Genomic DNA, 13,393 nt, shown 5'->3' on the forward strand with positions numbered 1-13,393 from the left:
TGGGGGGAATTGCCCCCCAGCACTCGCCGGCGGCGTGGCTGGGAGCCAGAGGAACAGAGCAGGCGCTCTCCTGCCGACATAAAACTTCCACCCCCAATGAGCAGCATTAGTGTTGTCGGAAGGAGAGTGCTCCTGCGGACAAAGAGCTGTTCACGCTGGCACTTGTCAGCAAAACTTTTGTCTTTTGGGGGGGTGTTTTTTTAACATCTCTGAACAACAAAAGTTTTGTCGTTCAGTTGCCAGTGTAGACATATTTCAGAGTAACAGCCGTGTTAGTCTGTATTTGCAAAAAGAAAAGGAGTATTTGTGGCACCTTAGAGACTAACCAATTTATTTGAGCATGAGCTTTCGTTAGGATATAGATATTCAGGCCTGTCTGCAAAGGCCTGTACTCTAAGAATTTAGGTGTATTCTTATCACTTGGCTAGTGATAGAGGTATAAAAGAAAGAATCAAAATCACTGTCTGCTGGTGTAAGGGCCTTCTCTTACTGTGACAGTTTGTGGCCCTGTGCTTAGGCTAAGGCCTTTGGCTAAGCAGCAGAGGCAGCCATAAGCTGGGAAGCGAACGGTCACATCCTCACATTCCAAACTAGTCACATTGAAATAAGGTGCTATTGGGCTGTTAGGCACTATCAGGACAGGATTGTATTCCTATCACCTCCAGAGAAAGGGAAGTGCCTAGAAAATGTAAAAGGAAACTTAGATTGATAGCATCCTGTCTGGCAAGAACTCACTTATCAATAGCTGGGATGTGAAATCCTCACTTCTGTATTGTTTTGTCATTATAGTTCCCACTTTGCTGTTGTTTGTCTGTATAATCTCTGTCTGGTTCTGTGATTGTTCCTGTCTGCTATATAATTAATTTTGCTGGGTGTAAACTAATTGAGGTGGTGGGATATAATTGGTTACATAATCATGTTACAATACGTTAGGATTGGTTAGTTAAATTTCAGGAAAATGATTGGTTAAGGTATAGCTAAGCAGAACTCAAGTTTTACTATATAATCTGTAGTCAATGAGGAAGTGACGGGGCGTGGGTGGGCGTGGGCATGTGGGTGTGTGAGATGGGAACAGGGAATGGGGGTAAGAAAATTGGAATCATGTTTTGCTAAAGGGGGAGATGGGAACAGGGAATGGGGGTAAGAAAATTGGAATCATGTTTTGCTAAAGGGGGAAATGGGAACAGGGAATGGGAGTAAGGAAGTTGGAATCATGTTTGGCTAAGGGCAGGAATGGGAACAGGGACACAGGTGTAAGGCTTTGTGGTGTCAGAGCTGGGAAGGAGGATACTAAGGAAGGAAACTGGAATCATGCTTGCTGGAAGTTCACCCCAATAAACATTGAATTGTTTGCACCTTTGGACTTCGGGTATTGTTGCTCTCTGTTCATGCGAGAAGGACCAGGGAAGTAAGTGGGTGAAGGAGTAAGCCCCCAACACAGCTCACTTCATCGGATGCAGACGTATCTAGACATAGTTTCACCAAAGGCAAAATAGGTGAGGTCAGCACTATGCCACCCGAGCCAACCAATGCAAGGTGCAACTGGATAAATCATCTTACAAATCCTTGGGTTTAGCATTACAGAACAGTAAACTTGTCAGAAAGAAGAACATCACTGAAATGTATCATAATCAAATATGTAGCATACATAAAAGGCTATGAAATTAAAATATGCAATTAGAAATATAAACAATTGCATAGAAAAATCAACATTTATTTGTGCAACAAATGAAGTAATAGGAGAGTAAAATGTGCACTTCGGTATTTTCAGGATAGGGAATTACTTACAGAAATAAGGAATTTTAAAACATTTTCAATTACAAAAGAAGGTAGTCAAGTATCAGAGGGGGTAGCCGTGGTTAGTCTGGATCTGTAAAAGCGGCAAAGAGTCCTGTGGCACCTTATAGACTAACAGACGTATTGGAGCATAAGCTTTTGTGGGTGAATACCCACTTCGTCAGATGCATGTAGTGGAAATTTCCAGAGACAGGTATAAATATGCAAGCAAGAATCAGGCTAGGGATAACGAGGTTAGTTCAATCAGGGCGGATGAGGCCCTCTTTTAGCAGTTGAGGTGTGAACACCAAGGGAGGAGAAACTGCTTTTGTAGTTGGTAGAAATCACATGTTACTGGAAGTCCAAAATGGTATGGAATGTTATGGGAATGTACAACTCTTTTAGGTATATGATTCTTAGGGTGAGGTGACAGCAAAAGTATTGAGCTAATGTGCCCTAAAGGCTCAAAAACAGAAAGGAAAATTAAAAGAACCCCAAACGTATTTATCTATCTACTTTAATGTCATGATTTTTGGAAATATAATTCATGATTTTTGAATACTTGTGGTTGTCAATCTGTCTTGGGGTTGTATAGCTAACCTATATTAAATAAAAAATACAGTAGAAATTTACTTTGAGGAGGATTTTATAAAAGATAGTATAGTGCCCTTCGGGCCAGATTTTTAAAGGTATTTAGGCAACTAGTGAGATTTTCAAAAGCATCTAGGTGCTTTCAACCTTTAAAATTCTGGCCTGTGGTGAATATATGGGAACCAAGTTCTACACACATATGACATGGGAAAAAGCACTATGGTGCTGGATAGAGAGGCAAAATAACAGTTTATAAAGGCAATCCCTTTTGGTGGATCAAAGGAAACTTAAGAAGTTTTGACACCAAACCAGGAAATCAGCCTGCCTTGATGTCATATGATTCCAAAGAATAAACTGGTATATAAAAAATGAAAAAAGAACAAATATTTAGAATGAATAACTAATATCCCAATATAAACAGGAAGAGCTATACTAGAATTACCGTGAAATGTGATTGCTGAGGTGACGAGCAACTATTCATATTTTCAGGGATTATTTGCTATTAAAAATATCAATTGAATCGCACAAAAGATATCCATCTACGCTATGTTAACAAAGGTAAACGATGACGTGCTAAGGGTAATAAAAATAACATTTTAAAAAGTAAATATAGGCGTGACACACTGTTTACAGTGGATTACAAGAAAAAGGCGATCCAGTTCAGGCAATCAGACCACCACTTAAGACAAATTTGTGAACTGCTATGAGGCTTTATACAGACATATAAACTGATAAGGGATTGTATTAAACACTTGACAATTTTCCTTTTTGGAGGGGTTGAGAATATGTAAAATATTTTAGCTGAATCAAGTTTCCTTCAGCAGTTCAATACATCATATCAGATAGGGAAGAGCCCGTATTGCCTAGGCATTGGAGCACACTGTGCCTTTAAAGAGCACAGCCCTGGGAAGCTGGTGCTGAGCTGTACTGTCCTATGAAAGTGTGGAGGGGAAAGCCCCTCTGCTCTGCCCCTCAACACTCATTTTTAGAAACACTGCTGATGGCTCACCTCACCTCATCGGGGATAAACTTCATCCCCTCTGCCCCGCCCTATCCCAGGGCTTCCCTCTGCCACTGACTCAACCCCAGCTCCTATCTCCATCACTGATTTTGCTCTGGCCCTTCTCCTTCCCCTGCCCCCAGTTGTTTGACCCCCACCATTCAGTTCAGCCCCTTGCACAGTCTCCGCCCAACCCTCCCGTCCGATTGGCCTCCTCTGACCCCTCTAGCCCTCGAGAGCAACAGGGAGGGAGCAGACTGTAAAGGCCAGGGAAGGCAGAGGCTTCAGCAGATATTACTGTGCATGTGCAGTAACAGCAAAACAGCAAATTGTGACAGGCAGCAGTTTGTAATATGACCTGGGGGTGGCTGCAGAGCGGGGCTGCTCCTGTGGCCAGGGGAGAGCACCGCTTCTATGTCCGCTGGCAGCAGGGGTGGCTGTCGCTCAGAATAGGAGCGGCTGAAAACACTCACCTTATAACCCCCCTCACTCCTGATCCCATCCCCCTGATCATTAGTCACCCCACACTACAGCCCCCCCCCCCATCTATGCAGATCAGGGTGGATAAAAACCAATTCTTTTTTTAAAAAAAATTAAAAATCAGATTTTTTTTATTTAAATTGAATTTTTTTGATAAAATGCTTTTTGAGGAAAAAACCTCCCTAAAGATAGTTTTAATTAAGATACACTATAGCTCAAAGATATCTCATCATGGAATAGGGATTATAAATTTTAATTCTATAGTATGAGACAATTCATGTAAGAAAAGTTTTGTAAATGAGTTCCAATAGTTCATGGATTAGAGACCCAATCTCATGGAGTTCCAGGGGCTTCTGTATAGACTATTTAGGTTAATCTTTCTATCTACCCAATGGGACTCAGTGCTCAGTCTAGAAGATACCATCAGAGATGCTTAGTTTTGCAGTTCTCAAACTGGATTTGTGTCTCCAGAGGTAACATGCTTGTTAACAGCAAAAATGTTTTTAAATAAATAAATAGATAATATATAGAGGTGCAAATTTGTGTATCCAGAGTCAATCCCTTACCTCTCTCTAAAAGTGCAAAGTTCCAAAAAGTTCAATGAATAGAAGGATTGTTGGGGATGAAATAGATCTGGACAAGGAGAAGAAGTCTGGAGATAAATGTGAGACGGGAGGGACAGGCACTAGAAACAAAAGTGAAACTGTTTGAGCAGCATATTCCAGAAGTCTTGAGGTCTTTCTGAGAGTAGCCTTCATTGATTTGAGATCTACTGTACCATTCTCTCATTAGAAGGGAAAACCTATAATGGCAGCAGGCCGTAAAAGAGACCCAGTTTGGGAATATTTTAATGAAGTTCCTTTACCTGTGGGTAAGACAGGCATGCGTGCAAAATGCAAACAGTGCAACAAAGAAATGCAAGGCCTGGTTGCCTGAATGAAACAGCATCATCCGATGAAGTGAGCTGTAGCTCACGAAAGCTTATGCTCAAATAAATTTGTTCGTCTCTAAGATGCCACAAGTCCTCCTTTTCTTTTTGCAGATACAGACTAACACGGCTGCTACTCTGAAACATAACATCATGAGAAGTGTTCCTTCTCAGGAGGAAGCTGCGTTGAAGATGATGAAAGGAACATGTCCAAACATGCAGGATCTTCAGGTTGGTAAACTTTTTTTATTTCATACTTCTTTCTTAACGACTGCCTTCTTCCTTCTGGACTATTCTTGAATTCTTATTTCTGTGTAAAAAATATAATTGTTACTCTATGGTACATTTTAGATGCAGTTATGATTAAAAAAATAGCCGAAATAGGCAGATCTCCCTTTTACAATTTCACCTTTAACGTAGTACTGTCAGTGAATGCAATGAGTAATACTAAATGAGCAATATGGTAATAATAATTAAATAAATGCATTGACTTATTTTGTTTAGGAGAATCCATCCTCAACATACAGGATTCTGAAGACTATCCACCTTCAAGATTACCATCATTTTCTATAGTTTCAGAGTTATCTGCCAATGATAGTGTTTCAGTCACATCATGTATGTCACATAGCCACAGTATATCACCTGTAGCAAAAAGAAAAAAAAATCTCCATCATCCAGAAACAACCATAGATAAGTTTGTGATAAGAACCAGCAGATTACAAAAAGAGGTAATTGATGAAAAAATTGCCCGGTTTGTTTATTCAAACAACTCTCCTTTCCATATGATTGAGAACCCACACTTCATTAACATGGTTCAGTCATTAAGACCAGGATACAGTCCACCCAACAGAGCAGATGTCACAGGCAAATTGCTGGATAAAGTGTATGAAAGAGAAATTGAGCAGTGTCCAAAAAAAATAAAAAAGGTCTAGAGGGTGAAATTGTTAACCTGAGTCTTGATGGGTGGAACAATGTCCACAATGATCCTGTTGTATGTTGTCAAGGTTCCTCCCCCACTCTGAACGCTAGGGTACAGATGTGGGGACCTGCATGAAAACCTCCTAAGCTTATCTTTACCAGCTTAGGTCAAAAAGTTCCCCAAGGTACAAAATATTCCACCCTTTGTCCTGGGATTGGCCGCTACCACCACCAAACAAATACTGGTTACTGTGGAAGAGCTGTTTGGAAACGTCTTTCCCCCCAAATACTTCCCAAAACCTTGCACCCCACTTCCTGGACAAGGTTTGGTAAAAAGCCTCACTAATTTGCCTAGGTGACTACAGACCCAGACCCTTGGATCTTAAGAACAATGAACAATCCTCCCAACACTTGCACCCCCCCTTTCCTGGGAAATGTTGGATAAAAAGCCTCACCAATTTGCATAGGTGACCACAGACCCAAACCCTTGGATCTGAGAACAATGAAAAAGCATTCAGTTTTCTTACAAGAAGACTTTTAACAGAAATAGGAGTAAATAGAAGTAAAGAAATCCCCTCTGTAAAATCAGGATAGTAGATACCTTACAGGGTAATTAGATTCAAAACACAGAGAATCCCTCTAGGCAAAAACTTAAGTTACAAAAAAGATACACAGACAGAAATAGTTATTCTATTCAGCACAATTCTTTTCTCAGCCATTTAAAGAAATCATAATCTAACACGTACCTAGCTAGATTACTTTCTAAAAGTTCTAAGACTCCATTCCTGGTCTATCCCTGGCAAAGACAGCATAAAGAGAGACCCACAGACCCTTTGTTTCTCTCCCTCCTCCCAGCTTTTGAAAGTATCTTGTCTCCTCATTGGTCATTTTGGTCAGGTGCCAGCAAGGTTACCTTTAGCTTCTTAACCCTTTACAGGTGAGAGGAGTTTTCCTCTTGCCAGGAGGGATTTTAAAGGGGTTTACCCTTCCCTTTATATTTATGACATATGTGCTTGTGTGACAACAGAAGAAGGGAATGTCTTCCTTACAGAACTCAGAGTAGCAGCCGTGTTAGTCTGTATTCACAAAAAGAAAAGGAGTACTAGTGGCACCTTAGAGACTAACCAATTTATTTGAGTATAAGCTTTCGTGAGCTAAAGCTCACTTCATCGGATGCATTCAGTGGAAAATACAGTGAGGAGATTTATATACACACAGAACATGAAAAAATGGGTGTTATCATACACACTGTAAGGAGAGTGATCACTTAAAGATGAGCTATTACCAGCAGGAGAGCGGGGGGCGGGGAGAAAACCTTTTGTAGTGATAATCAAGGTGGGCCATTTCCAGCAGTTAACAGGAACGTTCGAGGAGCAGTGGGGGGTGGGGGTGGGGGTGGGGGAAATAAACATGGGGAAATAGTTTCTCTAAGGTGCCACTAGTACTCCTTTTCTTTTTGCGAATACAGACTAACACGGCTGCTACTCTGAAACCTGTCATTATGCAAGGCACTGCATTTAGCAGTGGAGTATGGAGTGGAAATCTATCAACTTCATGAAAGAACTCATACAGATACAGACAGACATCATCTTCCTTTCCAAATGCAAACAGATGGACATAGTACCAAAAGGACTGAAGATAAAAAATCCATTACAATCTACATATCATACAGACTATGCTGACAGCTTGTGCCACACGTTCTCAAAGAAACTGCAGAACCACCTGATCAACATCCTCTACAGCAAACAGGGAAAGATTAAGAATGAGCTCTCAAAACTGGATACTGTCATAAAAAAACAACCTTCCACACAAACTTCCTCGTGGCTGGACTTTACAAAAACTAGACAAGCCATTTACAAGACACACTTTGCTTCTCTACAAAAGAAAAAGGACACTAAACTATCTAAACTACTACATGCCACAAGAGGCCACAGCAATGGTTCCCTTAACCCACCCAGCAATATTGTCAATCTATCCAACTATACTCTTAGCCCAGCAGAAGAATCTGTCCTATCTCGGGGCCTCTCCTTCTGCCCCTCCACTCCTACGAACATGATACAGTTCTGTGGTGACCTAGAATCCTATTTTCGACGTCTCCGACTCAAGGAATATTTCCAACACACCTCTGAATAACATACTAATCCACAAAGACCTTCCTACCAACACTACGAAAAGAACGATTCTAGGTGGACTCCTCCTGAAGGTCGAAACAACAGACTGGCCTTCTACATAGTGTGCTTCTGCTGACGTGCATGGGCTGAAATTGTGGAAAAGCAGCATCACTTGCCCCATAACCTCAGCCGTGCAGAACACAATGCCATCCACAGCCTCCGAAACAACTCTGACATCATAGTCAAAAAGGCTGACAAAGGAGGTGCTGTTGTCATCATGAATAGGTCGGAATATGAACAAGAGGCTGCTCGGCAGCTCTCCAACACCACTTTCTACAAGCCATTACCCTCTGATCCCACTGAGGGTTACCAAAAGAAACTACAGCATTTGCTCAAGAAACTCCCTGAAAAAGCACAAGAACAAATCCGCACAGACACACCCCTGGAACCCCGACCTGGGACATTCTATCTGCTACCCAAGATCCATAAACCTGGAAATCCTGGACGCCCCATCATCTCAGACATTGACACCCTGAAAGCAGGATTGTCTGGCTATGTAGACAATCTCCTCCTCAGGCCCTACGCTACCAGCACTCCCAGCTATCTTCAAGACACTACTGACTTCCTGAGGAAACTACAATCCATTGGTGATCTTCCTGAAAACACCATCCTGGCCACTATGACTGTAGAAGCCCTCTACACCAACATTCCACACAAAGATGGACTACAAGCCATTAGGAACAGTATCCCCGATAATGTCACGGCAAACCTGGTGGCTGAACTTTGTGACTTTGTCCTCACGCATAACTATTTCACATTTGGGGACAATGTATACCTTCAAATCAGCGGCACTGCTATGGGTACCTGCATGACCCCACAGTATGCCAACATTTTTCTGGCTGACTTAGAACAACGCTTCCTCAGCTCTCGTCCCCTAATGCCCCTACTCTACTTGCGCTACACTGATGACATCTTCATCATCTGGACCCATGGAAAAGAAGCCCTTGAGGAATTCCACCATGATTTCAACAATTTCCATCCCAACATCAACCTCAGCATGGACCAGTCCACATAAGAGATCCACTTCCTGGACACTATGGTGCTAATAAGCGATGGTGACATAAACACCACCCTATACCAGAAACCTACTGACCGCTATTCCTACCTACATGCCTCCAGCTTTCACCCAGACCACACCACACAATCCATCGTCTACAGCCAAGCTCTACGATACAACTGCATTTGCTCCAACCCCTCAGACAGAGACAAACACCGACAAGATCTCTATCAAGCATTCTTACAACTACAATACCCACCTGCTGAAGTGAAGAAACAGATTGACAGAGCCAGAAGAGTTCCCAGAAGTCACCTACTACAGGACAGGCCCAACAAAGATAATAACAGAACGCCACTAGCCATCACCTTCAGCCACCAACTAAAACCTCTCCAACGCATCATCAAAGATCTACAACCTATCCTGAAGGACGACCCAACACTCTCACAAATCTTGGGAGACAGGCCAGTTCTTGCCTACAGACAGCCCCCCAACCTGAAGCAAATACTCACCAGCAAGCACACACCACACAACAGAACCACTAACCCAGGAACCTATCCTTGCAACAAAGCCCGTTGCCAACTGTGTCCACATATCTATTCAGGGGACACCATCATAGGGCCTAATCACATAAGCCACACTATCAGAGGCTCGTTCACCTACACATCTACCAATGTGATATATGCCATCATGTGCCAGCAATGCCCCTCTGCCATGTATATTGGTCAAACTGGACAGTCTCTACGTTGAAGAATAAATGGACACGAATCAGATGTCAAGAATTATAACATTCATAAACCAGTTGGAGAACACTTCAATCTCTCTGGTCACTCGATCTCAGACCTTAAGGTCGCAATATTAAAACAAAAAGACTTCAAAAACAGACTCCAACGAGAGACAGCTGAATTGGAATTAATTTGCAAACTGGATACAATTAACTTAGGCTTGAATAGAGACTGGGAGTGGATGTGTCATTACACAAAGTAAAACTATTTCCCCATGTTTATTTCCCCCCACTGCTCCTCGGACATTCCTTTTAACTGCTGGAAATGGCCCACCTTGATTATCACTACAAAAGGTTTTCTCCCCCTCCATCCCCCCGGCTCTCCTGCTGGTAATAGCTCATCTTAAGTGATCACTCTCCTCACAGTGTGTATAACACCCATTTTTTCATGATCTGTGTGTATATAAATCTCCTCACTGTATTTTCCACTGAATGCATCCGATGAAGTGAGCTGTAGCTCATGAAAGCTTATGCTCAAATAAATTGGTTAGTCTCTAAGGTGCCACTAGTACTCCTTTTCTTTTTCCTTACCGAAACAATTGATACATGAGGAAATGCACACACAGCAGAATACTTACAAGTTGCAGCAGTAAAAGCTATAACAAACTGTGAAAAAAATTTAAAATGTCTAGTACTCAGCTTGGTCACAGACAACGGTGCAAATGTATCCAAGATGAGAAGAAATTATTTAGAAGAGAGTGAAGAGAGTCCCAAGCAAATAACGTACGGTTGCAGTGCTCATGTGCAGTGCACATCCGATGAAGTGAGTTGTAGCTCACAAAAGCTTATGCTCACATACATTTGTTAGTCTCTAAGGTGCCACAAGTACTCCTTTTCTTTTTGCAAATACAGACTAACATGGCTGCTACTCTGAAACCTCCTAGCCAAAGATTTCAGTGTTCCAGAAATAAAGGCTAATGTTGAAATTGCAAAATACTTCTGTAACAACCACTTTGCAGCAGCTGCTCTGAAAAAAGTGGGAGGAACCAAGCTAACTCTCCCACAAGACGTACGATGGAACTCAGTAGTGGACGGTTTTGAGCACTATAGCAAGAACTGGCCTAATCTGATGACAGTTTATGAACAAAATCGTGAAAAAATAGATGGCACCATCACAGCCAAAATTCTCAACATTGGTCTTAAGAGATATATTCTGTAGCCTTGAACAAAATGCAGGGAAATAGCTGTTTTATTGCTGAAGCTGTTGAAATTTAGAAGGAACTGAGTGAGATTTTAAAAAGAGAAATATGCAATGACAGTTAAATGACAAGCATTAAAAAAACGAATGGGACAAGCACATTTTCTTGCAAATATTCTGAACACTTAGTACAAGGGTCAAACCTTATCTGCTGAAGAAGAGGAGTCGGCTATGACATGGATATCCAGCAATCATCCCTCCATAATGGCAACTATAATAAACTTCAGAGCTAAAGGTGAACCATTCAAGAAATAGATGTTTGCTGATGATGTTTTAAAGAAAGTCACACCAGTGAAATAGAGGAAGTCACTGGAAGTCACTTAAGCACTTGGATTCAGAGACTGTTGAAGTGATAATCTCACTTTCAACAGCAGTAGCTTCTTCTGCCCGTGTACAAAGAATATTTTCTTCCTTTGGATTAATTCATTCCAAATTGAGAAATTGTTTGGGACCTCAAAAAGCAGGAAAGCTTGTTTTTCTTTTCCAGATTATGAACAACACCAGGAAAATGAAGGTGAAGACAACGGCATTAGGTGCAGAAGCGAATATTTTAAGTTTCTCATGTTGACCTGGCTGACATACTCAATAATTATTTTTTTTTAATATTTCATTTAACTATTTTAGTTAAAAACAATGTTAACAAAACCAAACCTGATTTTAAAAAACTTGAATGTTTAACTAAATTCAAAAATCATATGCTTGTTTTGTTAAAATATTATGTTTGCTGTTGAAGAAAAAAATCCACAATACATAACGTCGTTGTTTTAGTTAAATAAAACAATTTAAATGTCCATCTGGTGGTGTTCTCCTCCTAAGACAGCATGGCAAGAAAATCCTCCAAATATTAATGATTAACCTGTTGAATTGGAGATGTTTATGAAGTCATTGGGAGGTGAACTATCTGCTTCAATTACTTTTGGTAAATGAAATAACCAAACAATCATTCATTTTCTGATATAGCTGTAAAACTAATCTGAACAGTTTTCAAAATAAATCACTTTAAAAATGTATAGTGTGTACCTTCTAAAAATGAAACCTACATCTATCTCTGAGTTATGAAGAATATGTATTAAGATTATAACAACCAACAAGTATGCACTTTTATGTAGAAATCCACTATTCAATCAAGTCTTCCTGACTAGTGATTTAAATCATGATTTAAATCAAATCCACCCTGGTGCAGACAGCCTCCCCATTGCCTCCCAACCCCGTGAATTCACTCATGCCCCCCCCCACACACACACACTCTACTCCCCCTTCCTTCAACCCAGTGCATACACACACACTTTTGCCCCTTCCCCCAACCCAGTGCATCCCACACTCACACGCACAGTCTACTGCCCCTTCCTCCAACCCAGGGCACACATACACACAACCACCCCTTCCCCCAACCTAGTGCAGCCACTCACACACAGCCTCTTCCCACACTTGTCTACATCATATTTTCCTATGTGATAGTCATCTCCATAGCCCCCCCCCCGCCTGCCCTCCACCAGCCCATTATTGTCACCTCTACATTACTGTCTCATAGAATCATAGAATATCAGGGTTGGAAGGGACCTCAGGAGGTCATCTAGTCCAACCCCCTACTCAGAGCAGGACCAATCCCCAATTTTTGCCCCTGATCCCTAAATGGCCCCCTCAAGGATTGAACTCACAACCCTGGGTTTAGCAGGCCAATGCTCAAACCACTGAGTTATCCCTCCCCCCCCAAACACAGGACATTCACCTCAAATTACTATCTCTTCCCCCCATTTCACCCCCACACCACAGCTCACTGCACTCACCATCTGACTACAGACATTTTCCTCCATACAGTACATCCACCCCCAAATTACAGTCCCTTTCCTTCATTCAATCAGTTATTCTTCCCACAAACCAATACAACCACCCCCACATTCTACACCAGGGGTGGGCAAACTACTGCCTGGGTGCTGCATCCAGCCCTTCAGACATTTTAATCTGGCCCTCGAGCTCGTGACGGGGAGCAGGGTCCAGGGTTTGCCCTGATCTACCAATGAATGCTGTGGCTCTGTGCAGCTCCCGGAAGCAGCGGCACGTCCTGCCTCTGGCTCCTACACAGAGGGGCAGTCAGGGCACGCTGCCCTTGCCCCAAGCACCACCCCCGTGGCTCCCATTGGCCGGGAACTGTGAGCATTTATGGCCCACCATGCAATTTCCATACCCAGATGTGGACCTTGGGCCAAAAAGTTTGCCCACCCCTGATCTACACCACCTACCACCCTCCCACTGTAACCCTTTTTCCCCACCCAAGTCACTCATAGAGTGAAGGCTGCATTAATGCATAGGCAAACTATGCACATGCCTCGGTCCCAGACTGTAGTGAAGGGGGCAAATTGTGGTTTTTTGTTTATCGATGCAGACTTGTACGCAAACTCAAATAATTTAATTCACTTGAATGAGTGGCGTTGTGACTTCATGCATGGGGTCACATCACCACTCAAATTTGCCTTTGCTATCCCTCGTCATGACTTTAGGGGCAGCTGGGCCAAATTTGAGAGGCATTGTGAATGCAACACCACTCACTCAAAA

Source organism: Lepidochelys kempii, chromosome 2 (genome assembly GCF_965140285.1).
Source record: "Lepidochelys kempii isolate rLepKem1 chromosome 2, rLepKem1.hap1, whole genome shotgun sequence".
NCBI classification, from domain to species: domain Eukaryota; kingdom Metazoa; phylum Chordata; order Testudines; family Cheloniidae; genus Lepidochelys; species Lepidochelys kempii.